General features: G+C 42.6%; 1 protein-coding gene across 1 annotated transcript in view; it reads left to right on the plus strand.

Annotated features, from left to right (window-relative positions):
- LOC146866111 (protein prune homolog 2-like) overlaps positions 1–14,441 on the plus strand; it is a 1,273,164-nt gene that overhangs the window by 1,122,166 nt on the left and 136,557 nt on the right. The window lies entirely within an intron of this gene.

Raw genomic sequence — 14,441 nt, forward strand, 5'->3', positions numbered from 1 at the left:
ACTTTCTTATTATATGGTTTGGTCTCTCCCTGGAGACCACTGCAACTTGTGCTACTTACCTTATTGCAGTTGAAGTATTATTGTGTATTTGTGGTTATATCACTGGGTAGGAGATATGCCAATGTGTCGTGAGTGTTGTGTAATAAATAAACATATTTTTTTATATACAATATGTGGTTCTTTTTCATTTAAGCTACACTACATGATTAACCTGGTAAAACAAGCTGCTTAACACTCCTTCAAGTTAAGACTGAAGGCTGCTCTCCACAGCTACCACTTTGAGAGCTTTCCATGGTTATCAAAGACCACTAAAATCACCATAAGGGTTTCATGGATTAGTGCAAGGTGCATCATTTAAAAAAGTGTCACCATATACTAACCCAGTATCCTATACCGCTCAAATCTAAATTTCGTATATAGTGCCTGTACTTTGGCTAATTACCTAATTAAAATCTTTTCTCTCAGAATGACTGTTCACTTTAATGTAAGATGATCAAAGATATAATAACTGAACATAAGGTATACAGTGCACATTTGTAACAAATTGCAACGTCTTCAAAGACTTGGTAACACCATATATTTGATGAAAATAATTACTGTACTTTAAGCGAACATTATCCTTGTGACTGCATGGACCTTTATATTGAATGCTTACAGCAGGTAGACTTTTCTATGGGTCTCTGCCCTCCCTCGCAATAGTTCTGACAGGATAGTATTTTTCAAATGAACATCACATGAATAATGTCATTAATTGGGCTTATATGCCACTTTATGTCAGTCTCACATGATATTTCTATACATTTCATCGATCACAGGTCAAAAACTCAGACACTCCCTGGCTGCTAACACCGTAGATCTTCATGCAGTTCACCTGAGGCACTGTTTACTGTAGCGCAGGAGCGGCTGCTACCGGGTGGGGGTGATGGGGCGGGGAGGTTAATTAACATAACAAAAAAACACACTTACCCTAGAATGGATATCCCCGTGTTTCTCCCCTACGTCCTCTTCCTTTCTGCAGTCCGGCCAGCAGCAGGAAGCACCCGGCACACAGGCTCCCTGAGCCAATCACAATGCTGCAATGCAGCGTTGTGATTGGTCTTAGCGCTTTGGATCGGCGCTCAGACTGAAGGGAGTCTGTGCATGTTTCTGACCAGGCTGTGTAATGCAGCCTGGTAGGAACATGAAAGGTGTGCATGAACTGTTTGCTCGGCCCAAGAGGGCCGAACAAATAATTTTGGAGTGCAGACCACTCCACCCCTGCTCTGGCCAGCCCTGCCCCACACAGGCCACTAACTGCATGCAATAGGAAAAATAAAATGACAATAATGATACGTTTTTGTCATTTTATTTTCCTTTTTCTGCAGTGGGGCAACACTCCTCCGCCTTAGCGGAGAAGACGCCACTGCTGTAGTGCCCATCTCAAATCTACCCACCCTATTACTGGGAAAGGGAGGGTGGTTAACTGAAACCCATATGCTTCTTTAGGAGCCAGGGACCTCTGGAAGCCTGAGAGTGGCCAAGGGCAATTGTATACCAGGCATAAGTAATTCTAGAGTTTGCTTATACGAAGGCTCCTATAATGGTTACTTGCACAAAACTGTAGTTCCTGACCTCCTCTTCACTCTCTGGACAATCTTTTGTCATCTGTTTCAATTCGAAATCCTGCTCCTAACTGACTTATATTCTTGCTTCTCGTCGGCGCCAGCTCAGACATCCCCAATATGAATATACAATGTTACATCGCGGTCTTCACACTGCGACACCTTTACAACGCAGGCATTACAACGCAAGTCGTTACAACGACTTGGGCTGGAGGGCGCTGGACTTAGGAATAGTATGATTTACTATTCCAACTCCAGCCTACGTTACAGTAGGGAAGGTGTTGGAATAGTAAATCATACTATTCCTTAGCTTAGAGCGCCATCCAGTGCAAGTCATTGTAATGACTTGCGTTGTAATGCCCGCATTGTAAAGGTATTGCGGTGTGAAGACCGCAATGTAACCGATGTTTCCCCCCCAGTATAACATCGCAGGCACTTCAGCTCAAGGTGTCACTGGCACTTTCTTCACAACAGTCCATCTATATTCTTGTCAAACACACAGAAATACAAAAAACCCTGAAAGGATAACTCCCAATTCATGATCCTATTCCTCCAGGAATTACTCAGTTCTTCTTGGAATTTCAACCAGAGATGTTGGTCTCTTTTAGCAGCCGAAATGTCGTGGTGGAGTTAAAGAGATCCGTGGTGTTCACCCAGATCTCATAATTCCAATGAGACTGGTAACTGCTGTTATTGGGCCCTTCCAAATTAAGATGACTGCTTAAATTGAGGGCTCTTGCCGGTTAGCAGCATTGCTTCTGCTGAAATAGTTCTTCATGTACAAGCACTAAAAGTCATCCTCTTGGCGCTGGTTACCGTTTCACAAAGCTCACAGACTTTTGCAGAAGTAAAAAAATGTATGGCGGAGCAACGGGGCACAATGCACTGTTAAGTTGTTTTCTTCAAACTCCATTGTCTTTACTTTACACCTTGCCTACATTTTGAATCTCATGGGTTAGGACATTTGCGAAATTTCTGAATTCACTTTTAATTCATTTTGTTTCTACCCTAAAATCAATCTAGTTTCTGTTCACTTGGGGTAGAGGGCTCTCTCCCCTATAAGAATATTTTGCGCTGGGTTTAGCTACTCTGCCATGCATCAATTCCAACTAATGAATTTAGATTGGTATGTTAATATCTCCTAGTAATCGATAGAGAGAACATGTATATAGGACTGCTGTGTAATTTTGTGCTTTCAGTAAGGTATTTACTGTATATTGCCGATTTGGGATGAGCGAATAATGATATTTATTGAAAACAATGTGCCCTGCAGCAAGGACCCACTCCACAGCAGGTAAGTTCAAAGCTTATGCTGGAGTGCGTCCTTGCTGCAGGGCACATTCTTTTCAATAAATATCACGGCGGTTCCGGCCGTGAAGGATTGCACCGCCCAGGAAAAGATGGGACCTCTGGATATGGAACTATTCCGAGTCCGATGGCGCAGCAGAGCATTACAATGAGAAAGCAGGAATTTTCAAACCGGGGCCCACTGAAGGGCTTACACCACTAAGGATTGAATTTTGTGGCAAGTATACGGAGCTCACTATGGGTAATAAACTACATGTCCCAGGGTGCGTTAGGAGGATAAGGCAAATGGCAGACACACCTGAGGTCTATAAAATAACTAAACACACGTGGGACAGCTTCAATATTACTGCATTGCCAGACATGCCCAGGAGGAAGAAGCGTACAGCTTCGAAACGCGTTGGCATTTTAAAGAGGGATGAAATGCTGCTTTCATTTGCAATAAATAAGCTTTGAACTTACCTGCTGTGGAGTGCGTCCTTGCTGCAGGGCACATTGTTTTCAATATATATATATATATATATATATATATATATATATATATATATATATATATATATTATATATATATATATATATTCACTTAAAAAACCATAGGTTTCACACATGTTATAGTTAGCTGGGCATTTCCTTCGAAAAAAACCAATTAAATTCCCCCGTTATAGTTAGTGCAGGCAACTATAACTCACGCGACCGCAATCCGCTGCTGATGACGTCAGATATTACATCACTGTATTTAGACACTTATTTACCCATGTCTTCTTCCATTCATTTCTAGCTATACATATATTACAAAAAAAAAATTTCAGAAAGACACATATGTCATCAGTGATGTAATATCTGACGTCATCAGCAGCGGATTGCGGTCGCGTGAGTTATAGTTGCCTGCACTAACTATAACGGGGGAATTTAATTGGTTTTTTTCGAAGGAAATGCCCAGCTAACTATAACATGTGTGAAACCTATGGATTTTTTAAGTGAATTTGCAAGGTTTTTTAAATGCTAATTCCTAACTATAACGTGTGTGAAACCTATGGTTTTTTCAGTGAATTTGTACGGTTTTTTAAATGCTAAGTTATGTATTTATTAATATATTTTTTAAACAAAACTTTTTCACGGCGCGTGCACGGTGCGCTTCGCGCACCGTGCGCGTGCGGTGGGCACACGGTGCGCTTCGCGCACTGCGTGCCCACTTTACGCAGTTCAGGCACGGTGCGCTTCGAGCTCCGTGCGCGCGCGGTGGGCACGCGGTGCGCTGCGCGCACCGCGTGCCCACTTTACGCAGTTCGTGTCGTGCATTTTTTTTCCCACAAAATTGCAGAGTGCGCGCACGCTGCGCGAACTTCGCAGATTTTTTTCTGTTTGGATGGTGCGCGCACTCGCCGATTTTTCGAAAAAAAAATAAAAACATTTTTTGCCCTTGGGGGTCCTTCTGGGACCCCCTGACCACGGCTAGGGGGTCGGGAAGTGTCCACGCTGCCCCCTTTTCACGTTCTCCACATTAGTTTTTCACCCCCTCAGAGTGCGAGAGACAAAATGGCGGCCGACACTTCCTGGTTTCGACCGATTCGAATGTTTACTAAGATCCACCAACCAATCAGAATTGCGCTCGCGCACGGCAAGGTGCGCGCACCCAGCGCGCACACTGCGCGCGTATAGATATATATATTGATTTAAATGCTATTTTCTCAGAAAATACTGAACAGATTTACACCAAATGGACCTTATGGCTACCCCTCTGCCAAATTTCGCGTAAATCTGTTCAGCCGTTCGGGCTGTAGCTGCGACTAAAGTCCCTATGGAAAAATCCATGGGGAAAACGCGTTTTGGGACCCCCCCTTTTTCTCGGCCCCCGCTTGACGAATCACCCCGAGACTTTCAGGGTAGGAGCGGAGCGGAGCGCACCATTAGTTTTGAAAATTTCGCGAAGATTCGTCAATCGGCGCCAAAGTTATTCAAAATAGAATTTTGAGATTTCCTATGGAAACACGGTCCTAACTATAACTATCTACTGGCGACCGCCAGTAGATAATATATATATATATATATATATATATATATATATATATATATATATATATATATATATATATATATATATATATATATATATATATATATATATATAAAAGAAAGCTCGCCTTACACCTCCATGCAACTCCGCTGGAACAGAACGAGAATGGACCCAGATAAGTGCTTGACTAGTTTTTTATTGCAAGCAACACTCCACCATGACGCGTTTCGGCAGCTCCTCTGCCTTGATCACATGACCTATATATATATATATATACACATCAAACCACAAAGGTTTGACCCCTTGAACAGAGCCACACGACAGGTAGGTATGATTTCAGCGCTTTATTGGGAAAAGCTGCAGCAATCCAGTGGGGGCACCCATCAAAATTCAAAAGTCACTGTGCCCGACGCGTTTCGTGCGCTACGCACACTTCTTCATGGGCTGACTGGAGTGAGAACGCCAAGCAAACCAGAAGCACCTGAAATACTCGTGACATACGCCCATGTGGGCGGGAACAGTCTAACTGCTTTCTGGTCAACGTTGTGCCTGGTTGTGTTATTCAAGTGAATTTGCTTGCACGCTGTCACCAATTGTCCATTTCTCGTGCCCTTCCTTCTCATAAATGCTGACGCCGGTTGATGCCAACACAGACCGTGCACCACGGCGGGGCTCTCCTCGCGGCAGGACTGGCCGCTAAACATTAAACCACAAAGGTTTGTCCCCTTGAACAGAGCCACACGTCAGGTTGGTATGGTTTCAGCGCTTTATTGGGAAAAGCTGCAGCAATCCAGTGGGGGCACCCATCAAAATTAAAAAGTCCCTGTGTCCAACGCGTTTCGTGCACTGCACGCACTTCTTCATGGGCTGACTGGAGTGAGAACGCCAAGCAAACCAGAAGCACCTGAAATACTTGTGACATACGCCCATGTGGGCAGGAACAGTCAAACTGCTTTCTGGTCAACGTAGTGCCTGGTTGTGTTATTCAAGTGAATTTGCTTGCACGCTGTCACCAATTGTCCATTTAAATCCCAAGTGGGTCGATGAGAACTCACAACCAGGGGGCCTCCTTCATTACGTCATTCTCTCAATGCAGGCTGGAACTTGTAGTCAAGATCAGAGTTACTTTTAAACCTATAGTAGGCTCAGCTACGTGCATTTCATTAAAATCCTTTATTACCTTAGTAGGTCATGACGCTGCACATGTACGATTAATCCTCTCTTGAAGTGCTGAAGAGTTATGGCAATAAAGGATTTTAATGAAATGTACGTAGCTGAGCCTACTATAGGTTTAAAAATAACTCTGATCATGACTACAAGTTCCAGCCTGCATTGAGAGAATGACGTAATGAAGGAGGCCCCCCTGGAGGCACTCAAATGAAGCAGGCTGTCAGAGTCATCGGCGATGTGCATTCTAATGATCCATGATTAAGAGGCAGGAGCCTCGAAACGCGTCGGATTCAAATTCTACATGAATGCTGCAAACATGTCTTTTCCTTTGAAATAAACCGTGAGGTTCTCTTGAAAGTGGAGTGAGCTTCCGTTGCTTTGTGCACTTTTGATGGAAAAAAATAATAATATATATTTATATATATATATATATATACACTGAAAAAACCATAGGTTTCACACATGTTATAGTTAGCGGAAATTTTACTGATAAAAAACCAATGAAATTCCCCCGTTATAGTTAGTGCAGGCAACTATAACTCACGCGACCGCAATCCTCTGCTGATGCTAATACTGTATTTAGACACTTATTTGCCCATGTCTTCTTCCATACATTTTTAGCTATACATATATTACAAATATTTTTTTTTCATAAAGACACATATGTCATCAGCAGAAGATTGCGGTCGCGTGAGTTATAGTTGCCTGCACTAACTATAACGGGGGAATTTCATTGGTTTTTTATCAGTAAAATTTCCGCTAACTATAACATGTGTGAAACCTATGGTTTTTTCAGTGAATTTGCAAGGTTTTTTAAATGCTAATTCCTAACTATAACGTGTGATAAACCTATGGTTTTTTCAGTGAATTTGTACGGTTTTTTAAATGCTAAGTTACTTTACGCCATTCGTGGCGTGCGCGCCCACTTAACGCAGTTCGTTCCGTGCGCGCACGGTGCGCTTCGCGCACCGTGCGCGCACAGTGAGCACGCGGTGCGCTTTGCGCACCGCGCGCCCACTTTACGCAGTTAGTGCCGTGCACGCACGGTGGGCACGCAGTGCGATGACAAAGCAAGAAAGCACGTCAACAAATCTGTTTCTGCTTTCCTCCGTGACTATGGTATGGGTGCCATTTACCACAACAACTTGCGTTATGACATGCAAGACATTTATAGAGGAGATGGTGTGCACTTCAATGATGAAGGGAACAGAGTCTTCCTCTTGAACCTTAGACTCTGCATCGGTACTTACTTGTAGGTACCACTAAAAAATCATTTCATAAACACAACGGCTCTTTTTAGAGCCCCCTAATATCTAAACACTTAAATCTGATTTTCATTTTTTTTTATTTTTTTTCTACCGTACGCTTACCGTAAGCTTACCGTACGCGTACCCCGTGATTTTTTTTAAAATCAATAAATGTTTTTTTTGTACTTTTCTGTCCTTCTTTGACCCCCTTACAATTGTTAGGGGGTCTGTAACTCTCCTCATTGCCCCCTTTCCTTGTTTTCACTCTTTTTTTTCAGAGTGAAATACACAAAATGGCGGCCGCCGCTTCCTGGTTTCGGCCGATTCGAATGTTTACTAAGATCTAAGAGCCAATCAGAATCGCGCTCGCGCACGCCACCGTACGCTTACCGTAAGCGTACGGTAAGCGTACCGTAAGCGGGCTCAGATATATATATTGATTTAAAGGCTATTTTCTCAGAATCTACTGAACAGATTTACACCAAACCTACAAAAGGCACTTCCTTGACCTAGGGACTACCTCTCTGCCAAATTTTGAGTAATTCTGTTCAGCCGTTCGGGCTGTAGCTCGTTCTAAAGGTCCTATGGAAAAATGCATGGGAAAAACGCGTTTTGGGACCCCCCTTTTATCTCAGCCCCCGCTTGACGGATCCCCCCGAGACTTTCAGGGTAGGAGCGGAGCGTAGCGCCCCACCTATTTTGAGAAATTCGCGAGGATTCGTCGACCGGCGCCAAAGTTATTCAAAATAGAATGTTGAGGTTTTCCTATGGAAACGTGGTCCTAACTATATCTACCTACTGGCGACCGCCAGTAGGTAATATATATATATATATATATATATATATATATATATATATATATACACATATCCACTGATAAAACCAAATGTTACAATATATATTCACTGAAAAAAGCAAAGGTTACAGGGATGTTATAGCTAGGAAATAGAATTAAAAAACATAGAAATTCACTCAAACACCAAACTTTACAAGGCCGTTATAGTTAGGATCAGATTTTACACACACAGAACCATAGAACTTCAGCAGTTATAGTTAGAGTTATCTCAAGTAACTATAACTCGTGCCCTTGGGTAACTATAACTAGCACCCCCCTCCCTTTCGAAATTGCTGCCAGGCCCTGGGATATGTGATCCCCCCAGGCTAAAATTGTCCTGGAAAGGGGGGGGGGGTGTGGCCCCCCTTCCCCTTCTCAATATTGGCCAGGCCCTGGGGGATGGAGTCCCCGCAGCCAAAATCATCCTGGGAGGGGATCCACGCACACAACCCTCCCCCACATATATTAATTCCCCAGGGACCTGGTCCACCCAAGGGGCATAAAAGGAACATGCACAGGTTTTTTGCTTTTTTTATTTTGCTGCGGATTCAACAATCCTCCGCAAATTGGCAGCAACATTAAAAAAAACATTTTGGTCCCAGGCAGGGGTTCATGTGCGACCCCACCACCAAGCCTCGGGGATAAAGGTATTTTTAACCTGCCTCCAGGTGTGTTTTTTTGCTTTTGTTTTGAGACTCAGACCGAGTCCCTAGTTCCGAGATGACTTCCACCACTTCCTAGTTAAAGGGGTGGCAGACAATCGATCCATTGACCCTCCGCGTCACTAGATATACATAAATCTTTTTCTTTAATAACTCCAAAACTAGTAAACAGATTTACACCAAGTTACAAAAGAGATCTTTACGACCAACATCTAGCTTTCTGCCAAATTTGGTGTAATTCTATTCAGCGGTTCATGCTAGAGCCCTTTTCCTCGGCCCCCGCTTGATGAATCAGCCAGAACAGTTGAAGTGAGTGGCAAACAAGTTAAAAAAATGTCATGAATATTCAACAAAAGGCGCCTAAGTTATTAGCAAAACAAAAAAATGCCTTTCCTGGGGAACGTAGGTCCTAACTATAGCTACCTACTGGTGACCGACAGTAGGTACTCTATTTATATTTATATATATGTATATATAGTAAATGGTGAATACAAAAATACGAGAATGAGTTAATGGTTTGGTGGATGGATGGTGGGTAACTGACAGTGTATGGATGGGTGAGTGACTATGTGTATTGATTGACGAATAGGTGAGTGACTGGGAGCATTTGTAAATGAATGGACAAATTAATGTTTGGCTGAATGAGTGAGAAGTGCTGGGAGGGCAGAGCAGCCTCCTGCTGCCAACGGTACTGCACACACCCCTAACATTCTGCCATCTGCTATCCATAAACTCAATTACTCATCTCAACTATTTTTTCATCGTCTAATCGTCCATCATTTCACCAACCTAATCAATCAAAAATATTTCCACTCAGGCACTCGTTTTTTCATGCATTCACTAATTTCTCATCCGTCTACGTACTCACTCATTTACCCATTCACTCATCCATTCCCGTCACCCTTCTGGAGACTCTTACTCATTAACAAACTGATCAATATTCACGGACTATTTTTACTCTCATTAACAAATTGATCAATATTCATAGATTCTTTTTGTAATGTATTTTGTTTTACAAGTGCCTGTCAGCTACAAACCTCTGCTTTGCCTCTCACTGTCGTTTTTGTGCTTTGCACAGCTCGATTTAACTTTTTTAATATTTTAATTTATCGATATACCAGGGATGCTCAAAGTACGGCCCGGGGAACCCATTTGTTGCTCTTGACCTTTAATTGCAGCCCCCTGGTGAACAGTAGCACTGGGCTGCTGTTCACTTAACAGAGCAGGTACATTCAGAAAGCTGTGAAACAAACAGGCATACTTGATTTACACGTTAACTAAAGTAACGGTAAAGAAGAAAAGAAGGTGTTCTAGATAACTTATATTTAGGACCACCTTTAGATTTAAAGACATCTTGCACTAAACATGTAAAAACATCATAAACTCTTGGTAGACTACAAAAAAGTGTATTTTATTAACATGCATGAAGGTTTTACCTTAGTAGATCACATGGTATCACTGCATTTAGAGGCATTTATTTCCAATGATTTTTTCAGACATAATCATGGAAACATTTATGCCGCCCCCATTCTGAAAACAATGCCATTAGTGAGCGAAGAGGCAAGTCATTTGTCAGGTGCACCTTGTGTGTAGCCTTGGTTGTTATATAATTGGAACTAGATTATAGTTTATTAAATAAAACACAACAGAAGGTTTTATGCAGCACACATCCTGAACTCTTATATTTTAAGGGGCTCTCATATGTAGCAATGAATGAAGAAATAGAAGGCAACGTGAAATTAACCAATTGCCTAGGATCATACCATTTTGTCAAGTGGAGAAGCCAGGACTGATACCAAGTTTTTAGGATTCACATTTTGCAATTCAGCCACCAGATGAGTAGTATATTATTCACTCTCCTGTTTTACATTAGAAGCTAATGCTTTGACTTTAATTCTTGGTGCTTGAGAATAAAGCGCTTTTGGCCCACAGAAGTCATTCGAAGACTCAGTTCAGTGTCTACACCATGCTTCTGCTTCGCGTCCCCCTACACCCACCTTTCATCATCCCGACTCTCAAAAATCTGGCATTGCTGCGGCCCTTGGCCATGCCATAGGCAGTACTTTGATGCCCCCGGGGAAATGTTTGTGAGTACCCTTGCGATTTACCATCGCCAGCAAAGTCATGATGCGTGCCCTACTACACATAAACGCCTAAACGTGCATTACTGTGCATACGGAACATAGACCGTCTTCTTGGAAGTCATTTTGTTTAACAGAAAACTCAATCCAAGATTGCCAGCTGTGCTTGCGCATACCTCTTGATGCCTGCGCGCGAATGCAACAGAAAAGGCCATTGGCATAGACCTGCTAGCTTTATTTGCAGGTAACGGTTTCTGGGTAATAGTAAATTCACCCCACTGTGCACCATCGTGCAGCCTTGTCTGTGTAACAGTCATTTCTCTGTAAAACCCACCGTGGGGGCTGATGCTTGAGGTACACACTGAATAGAAGTACCACATTGAATACAGGTTCTATTTAAAAAGTCATGTGCATAATTTTTAAGTTGTGCATTTTAGTACTTAGCAAATGTCTTCCATTAGTGGGATTTTTGTGAGACTCTAGGAGAATTTTCTTTTCTTTTTTTTAAACGATTTCACGTTTACGCAATACATTTGAGTGGCGTTACCTTTAGGTTTGTTTAACGTTCAATGTTTGTTTTGTCAGTTAATGATAGGTATGCCTGTTATTTGCTGCCACCAGGGAGTTACCCTTCAAACACTTGTCTTTGTTCTTTCTACAAGATCGCCTGGCAACGATCAAGGAAAGGATTTGGCAAGAGGTTCGAACTCCACGGTCGGAGCAAGTGCAAGTCAAACAGAGTTTAGTTCGAACCACTTACAAACGTCCTCGTGCAGAGAAACTCCAAAGATGTTTCTAACTAAGAATAAGGAAGTCGTTATTTATAGATGATCTAATGCAAATGCCCTCAATATGTCAACTTCAACGCATAGTGTGTTTATCAAAGCAAAACGGTTCTCTATGGGAGGCAGCAAGCCAGCAATTTGCACCCTGGAAAATGAGACATTCTGATGTAACCACACCGATATATGTCAACGCCCAGCTACATCCACTGACCCGTTCATCCACCCATCCCCTTTCCCACTCTTTCAGTCAACAACCAACTCTATTGTCTGCTCAGTAATCTACTTACTCAGCAACCAATTCATCTATCTACTCATAAACCTATTCACGCATCCATAAGCCCCACAATCCAAATAGTCATACATCCATTCATCCATACACTCATTAATATATCCATCTACCTTATCACTATTCGAACCTCACCCATGCGCCCACCCACTCACCGTTTCAAACAACTACATCCACATAACTTAACGATCAATAAGAAAAAACAGCCATCCACAGGATAATACTCTGCCCTTTGACTCACTCACTTACCACATGTACCCCCAGAGACCCATCCAGCAACGCACACACCCATCAACCCACTTTCTCACTTACCCATCTACACATCACATAATTCTCTCACTCATCCATCCTCTTCACCCATCAATCTACTCATCATCCACCCACTTATCCATCCACATACCCCCCCACACACACACATGCTTGAATCCACACGTATAAACTAATGCTTTCACACGACTCTTAATTTGTGTCTTTCGGAAACTGATATGGAAAACAGGGCTTGGTGCTAAGAACTTAAAGCCAAAACCTTGAGGTGGTCCTAGAACTGGACATAGAACACGCTAGAGGTGGCCTCTAGTCGAGGTGTATCATGTCTCAGTAACTCATCGTTAAAGTGATGGGCTTTCCTCTATATTTCAAAAGGATATTGTGAAAACAGCCTTACAAAACTCTCCTTCAGGTGGCACAACTTTCTGCTTTGGTGAAAAGTGCACAATGAATGCCTGGTACTGGGTCATTACCTTATGTACTACGCTAGCTAGCGCTGGTGGAGTCTCTGGTAGGCAGATTTACAAGCCCCTTGCGCCACTTTTGCGTCACTGTTCCCATGTTAAAAATGATGCAGAAGTGGCGCAAGGGGCTTGTAAATCTGCCCCTGGATGTTTACAAAGAGGAGTAATCCAGTTGTGGCCCAAATATTTGTGAAAGCCGGTGGAACACAGAGCCTCAGTGCCCAGGTAAACTTGTGAATCAAGTATTTGGTAACCGCTCCATAATGCGGGGTGTTGAGACAGGGGCATGTTTACAAGCAACAATGCACTGCGTATTTATAAGACCACAGGGTCATTTTACTCCCAAAGTAGGTAAGGAGAGAAGGCCGCCAGGCATTGAACCTTTAGTCTTGGTATTTGAGGGTGACAGCGAAGAGTGGCAGCGGCCATTACATTTCTTAAAGTGATGGGGTGAGACAAATAGATGAGGGTTAAAAACTCCATGTTGCGCATGGCTTCCCCGCGACTGCTCACCCTGCCTATCCTCACCTTACATGAGAGGTCAACGGGGTGGGAGATGCACAACAGGATATTGCAGATGGGCACCTGCAAACTGCCAATACCTTTTGACCTGAGGGTGATCTGAGTGGCAACATAGTCAACAAGAGCTTCACTTTAGTCATCTATGATGTCACTTGCTGGAAAAGAATTCCTTTACTGATAGTTTCCCATCTGTAATTCCATTTAGAAAACTGGAATGTTTCGAGCTCCATTGAAAACTATGGAGTAGCTCAGGGCAAATAATAGCTGGTATTGACCTTACGCTTTATCATGCAATTGTTTGTCTTTATTTTTCTCTAATTTTAACTTGGAAAATTTTACTCTCAGTGGGTGGAATGTTTTAATAAGTTTCTAGCCCTTCTACCTTGAACTGTTCCAGTTAAAAGCCCTCTCCCTCGTTATTGGCCCTTGAATCAGGCCTATATCTCGGATATAGGGTCTTTAACAACTGGTATAGCCCATAACAGTGGATATCATGCTTTCTTATTCTCCCAAGGAGCTGGGAATGGAGCTATTGGTGTATCTCACGCTGAGCTAATGCTGACCTTTTCATCCACATCACTGTGATTTAAGCATATGTTTATCAATGCCCTCTTTTATCCAGTTGCATTCACTACATTTGGTGTCTTATTTATATTAAACCACAGGGATACTTCTTTTTTATTTTCGAGTTCAGTAAGTAATAATGCTTTCATTAAAAGAAACTTCAGTGGGCTACCTCAATTTAAGCCCATAGATCTGCCTCTGGCAAGGGAAATCACTTGCTCAGTGAGCTTGGACACTAGTTCTGTGTTGGTGCACACACAACACACAGCCATTTTCAGGGAAAAACATGCACTGCCCCTGATAATGTTTCTGTGAGCATGAACACTGCTTCTGCTCATGGTACATACACATCAGACCCCCCCTGTCAAGGGAGATCAAAAAATCCCAGTGATGGATCAGGACAGACTTACCTAGCTAGGACAGATGGCACGCGGCTGACTCACAAAGGTAAACTTGCACTTTTGTTTGCTATTCACAAACTATGGGTTAATAGTAAGTTTACGACTGCAGAGACTTCACAGGTGGGCATAAAAAGATAGGCCTGTCCTAGAGCTGACATCATTTTATTGATTTTTTAACACAGTGAATTGACCGAAGGGCACTGCAGTGACCAGAAACACAGACACGTAATGCCTCCT

This window comes from Triturus cristatus, chromosome 2_1 (assembly GCF_964204655.1).
Source record: "Triturus cristatus chromosome 2_1, aTriCri1.1, whole genome shotgun sequence".
NCBI lineage: Eukaryota > Metazoa > Chordata > Amphibia > Caudata > Salamandridae > Triturus > Triturus cristatus.